This window comes from Bos taurus, chromosome 8 (assembly GCF_002263795.3).
Source record: "Bos taurus isolate L1 Dominette 01449 registration number 42190680 breed Hereford chromosome 8, ARS-UCD2.0, whole genome shotgun sequence".
NCBI classification, from domain to species: domain Eukaryota; kingdom Metazoa; phylum Chordata; class Mammalia; order Artiodactyla; family Bovidae; genus Bos; species Bos taurus.
Genome location: NC_037335.1, coordinates 96404312 through 96409674, shown reverse-complemented (window position 1 = coordinate 96409674; position 5363 = coordinate 96404312). Strand labels below are relative to the sequence as shown.

Below are 5363 nucleotides of genomic sequence, written 5' to 3'. Positions count from 1 at the left end.
GACCTATAGAACAGGGGTGACCTGACCTGTGGGACAGGGTGTAGAGGTAAGATGGTGACCAGAGTGGGAACTGGGGAGACTGGAATGGTATGGGGTGAACTTTTGAAGTAGTCAGGGCCCTTGTGAGGACCAGGTCCTAGAAAGGGAAATGAGAATGGGAAGCCATCGTTGGATTTATAGCTGAGAAGAGACATGATTTGAATTACATTTTTGTTTGTTTGTTTGTTTGAATTGTTTATTAACTGACCAGATTACAAAAATAATCCTGGTAGATACCTTAGTTCATCCTTCTAATAAGCTTGTTGATCTGGTCTTCCCTGTTGCCAGCATCTCCACCTTCTACAAAATGAATGGTCTTTTTCTTCATTCCAGCTTGTGGAAAAGACAATTTAAAGGGCCATAGGAAGTTGTTTGCTTCTTTGAAATGTTTTCCAACAGTATAGATCTCATGAATCAGATCCTCCATGCAGATGATTCCGTATTTCCCAAGAGATGGAGCAATCAGTGCATTGTCTGTCAGGGCAATTCGCTTTTTGTTGATTTTGCCATAACCACGCTTGTAGATCAATTCATTTACAGACTTCGGATTTGGGTAGCCCCAGCTCAACATTCCGGAGAAAGCAATGGCACCCCACTCCAGTACTCTTGCCTGGAAAATCCCATGGACGGAGGAGCCTGGTAGGTTCCAGTCCATGGGGTCGCTAAGAGTCAGGCATGACTGGGCGACTTCACTTTCACTTTGCACCTTCATACATTGGAGAAGGAAATGGCAACCCACTCCAGTATTCTTGCCTGGAGAATCCCAGGGACAGAGGAGCCTAGTGGGCTGCTGTCTATGGGGTTGCACAGAGTCGGACATGACTGAAGCGACTTAGCAGCAGCAGCAGCAGCAGCAGCAGCAGCAGCAGCTCAACATTCAGAAAACTAAGATCATGGCATCTGGTCCCAACACTTCATGGGAAATAGTTGGGGAAACAGTGGAAACAGTGTCAGACTTTATTTTTTTGGGCTCCAAAATCACAGATGGTGATTGCAGCCATGAAATTAAAAGATGCTTACTCCTTGGAAGCAAACTTATGACCAACCTAGATAGCATATTGAAAAGCAGAGACATTACTTTGCCAACAAAGGTCCATCTAGTCAAGGCTATGGTTTTTCCACTGGTCATGTATGGATGTGAGAGTTGAACTGTGAAGAAAGCTGAGCACTGAAGAATTGATGCTTTTGAACTGTGGTGTTGGAGAAGACTCTTGAGAGTCCCTTGGACTGCAAGGAGATCCAGCCAGTCCATTCTAAAGGAGATCAGTCCTGGTTGTTCATTGGAAGGACTGATGCTAAAGCTGAAACTCCAGTACTTTGGCCACTTCATGTGAAGAGTTGACTCACTGAAAAAGACTATGATGCTGGGAGGGATTGGGGGCAGGAGGAGAAGGGGACGACAGAGGATGAGATGGCTGGATGGCATCACTGACTCGATGGACATGAGTTTGGGTGAACTCCGGGAGTTGGTGATGGACAGGGAGGCCTGGCGTGCTGTGATTCATGGGGTCGCAAAGAGTCAGACACGACTGAGCGACTGAACTGAACTGAACTCAACTGATGCAATGTATGACTCCACAATTCTTAGCATGTTAATTGATGCCTTGTTGAGCTTCACAAAGGTGCTATTGAAGATCTGCCAGAGGTGAAGGAGCTGCAGCACCTTTCACACCTTTGGGCTCACACCGTTGATACCTCTGATCCTGATGACAAATGCCAATTTGGGTTCCACGGGTACATAGAAGTTGCAGGCTTTTCATGCCATCCTAGCCATTTGAATTTCAGTTCTGTACATACGTCTCTTTTCCTTGTGATAATGCTTAAGCTTTTTCATAGATAAGCTTCCTCCTTCCCTTTCGAAGCATCTTTTGGGCAAACTTCTTTCTCAGGTGCTTGATCTTAAGCTCTGTGAAATTCTTTCACTTTTTCTTAAGGGTTTCTGGCACACCAGGAACCTTCTTTTTCTTCTCTTCTGCACTCTCCATGGTTCCAGCTGGGAAAGAGGCTGGAATTACATTTTTAAAAGATTTGTTCATCTGTATTGGGGAACATGAGATGAATTGGATCATACAATGTGGAAGTGGAAGTATGGAAGGCTATCACTGGCAAGAAATGATGGTGACATGACTAAGGATGGTAACTATAGACATGGAGAAGTGGACGATTAGGTCTCCATGTTGGCGGTGGACACAAGAAGAGAGGTTGCTCAGCTAAGTTGGTGAGGTCTTGAGACTGAGTAGTCATGGGAGCACCCCACTTTCTGACTCTGGACATTTGATGGTGGCAGATGTGACATTCACTGGGATGGAAAGGACTGATGATGGACCAAGGGTTCCTCCACAGGCAAAGAGTGTACCTGCTTTGTACACTGGAGAGGTCAGTGTCCAGTGAGGAAATCTGAAGCCTGGGATGAAGAAGAAATACCTTCCACTGAGGGGGAAAAAAGAACGACTGTATGATAGCAGGAGAATAATCACCTTACCTTTGTGAGATGATGTTGTGTACTTTAACATCTGTATCTTGTCTCATTTGTTCTTCACTCTAATATTGTGCTAGCATTATGATGGTTTCAATTTAAAGAAGGAGAAAACGAGACTTACAGAAGTGAACTGACTTTTCATGGTCACGCAGTTGGTAATACTAGTTATTGTCAACATGCATGGAAAACTAACTTTGTACCAAGCACTGGTTCTACATATTTTACATATGCTGGGTCTTCATAATCAACTAAGGTAGATATCACTTTTACCCCATTTTGCAGAGGGGAAACTGAGGCACGGAATGCTTAAATAATTTGTTCAAGGTTAGAATGCTTAAATAATTTGTTCAAGGGTATATAACTATCAGAATGTAACGATTTCTTTTATTATTATCATTAGTTTTTGGCCACGCTGGGTCTTTGTTGGGGCGTGCGGGCTTTCCCTAGCTGTGGTGCGAGGGGGCTTCTCAGCGTGATGCACAGACTTCTCTAATTGTGTGGCATGGGCTGTAGAGCATGGCCTGAGTAGTTGGGTTCAAGGGCTTCGTTGCCCCGTGGCATGTGGAATCTTCCCAGCCCAGGGATTAAACCTGTGTTCCCTGCATTGGAAGGTGGATTCTCAACTACTGGACCATTAGGGAAACCTCAGAATATTATTTATCTCTAAATAACAAAAATGAGTTTCAAGTCTGGCTCCCTATTTGTGTTGTAAACCACCATGCTCTACTAGGTATGATTGAATTAGGGCTCTGAATCTCACAACCTTTTTACTATTCTGAGATGTTTCCTTGGTTCTACTTTTGATGATTACTCTTCTTCTCCCATGAATTTGTGTACCTGGGTCATCTACAGGTTTGCTATAGATAGCTAGATGACTGTTCCTCAAATATTTTCCTCCAAAGACTATATAGCATCATGATGTAACATCTGAAAAGAACTCTTTTGTTGAAGGGACATACCTGTTAATCCTATCAAAATTAAAAACAGAAAAGAAAACCTATGAACTAATTTGGTCTACATTTGTTGATTGATCAGAAACCATTTTTTTGTTCTGACTTTAAAATTAATATATGCATCTTGGAATAGGACTTCCCATTTTCTTGACAGTCCTAGGGCCAAGTAGGAAGAAGGCACGTATACATTATATTAGTTTCATTTTCTTGTCTCATAAAAGATGGTCCATGCACATAGCAAAGAAGAAAGAATTAGGCCACAGACAATCCCCACATATTTCTTGATAAGGTTCTGTGGGTGATCACCTTGGCAGCATATTGAATGTACTTCCTGTCATATTTCTTCATTGAAGGCAGATAGGAGAGTGATTACTCCAACCTTCTTTGTGCATATGTATCTGATCAAGTTCTCTGACTGCAAGTGTGAGTGTGATGATGAACACGCATTCTGGCACTTCACAGCCTCCCAGAAAGTGGTTCTGTTCCTGAGTAGGGTTGAAATAACCACAGGCAATTTTTTTTTTTTTTTTTGCTGTTGGTTAGTTGAGTAAGCATGGCGTTAGGTCCTCATTCTGCTCATTCTGAAAATGTTCTATTGGTTTCTTGTACCCAGTTGGTGGTGAACAGCTGCCTCACCAGGATGTTTGTTCTGAAGATGAAGTGAGATGATTTCTCCATCTTGGCCTTCATTCAATCAGGTAGCTAGGACAAGAGAGGCAAAATGCTTACCTTATACTTATAACAAGTACTGCACAAAGCTGCTTCATGTTTTATCCAAAATATGCTCCTCCATTAGGCTTGGGAAACATTACGTTCTGTTTCTGCTGTGTATTGTCATACAAAAAGCTCTGATGAGGCCTACGGTAAAGAAACATGTTTGATTTTGCTGAACGTGGTCCTTCCCAAACTATCTACTGTCATCTATGCTGACAATCATTTGTGTGAATCATGCCCCAGCCAGATCATTCTTTAGCCCATTAAGGTGTATTGAGGGACTTCCTTCCCTGGTGGTCCAGTGGGTAAGAATCCACCTAGCATTGCAGGGGATAGGAGCTTGATCCCTGGTAAGGGAACTAAAATCCCACATGCCGCTGAGCAACTGAGCCAGTACGTTACAGCTGGAGAGTTTGTGCACCCCAACAATGATCCTGCGTGTTGCAACTACGGCCCAACTACAGTATGGCTACAGCCAAATAAATAAATAAACATTAAAAAAAAAACAATGTGTTGGAATCAAACTCCTTAAAATAAAGCACTAAAAGAAAAAAAATAATGACTAGGGTAGATTGTTTCCAGTCAGATAGCCTGAAGCTCATGAACTGACTTAGTCTATTAGACATTCTGTAATTTGGGGCAAAATTCTTAAATTCCTTTGGTTCTTTCATTTGTAAAATGGGAAAATGAATATTTTCTCAATAGTTGATTGTGATTTGTTTATTTATTAGTGAATATATTCATTAAATATTTATTGAATATCTTCTCCATGCCAAGTATTGTACCAGGGACTGGGGATTCAGGGGCTAGCCAGCTGTATTAGTCAGACTTTTCTAGAGAAATAGAACTGGTAGGAGAGATAGACAGATATAGAATAAATCATAGATATATATTATAAGGAATTGGCTCATGTATTAATGGTTATGGAGGTTGAAATATGCCAACTGCAAGCTGGAGACCCAGGAATGCTGTGATATAATTCAACCCAAGTTCAAAGACCTGAAAATATGAAGTTATGAGGCAGAGGAAGATCATGTCCCCCCTCAGGCATGAAAGGTCAAATTCTTCCTTTTTCTGCCGTTTTGGGCCCTCAAGGGATTGGATGATGCCCACCACATTGAGGAGAGCAAGTTACTTTACTGCATCCATGGATTTGAATGTTAGTTTCAGCTGGAAAC

At 42.1% G+C, this 5363-nt stretch overlaps 1 pseudogene; it reads right to left on the bottom strand.

Moving 5' to 3' along the window:
- Positions 1 to 252: 252 nt before the first annotated feature.
- Positions 253 to 2024, bottom strand: LOC783574 (large ribosomal subunit protein uL30-like; annotated as a pseudogene).
- Positions 2025 to 5363: the final 3339 nt, after the last annotated feature.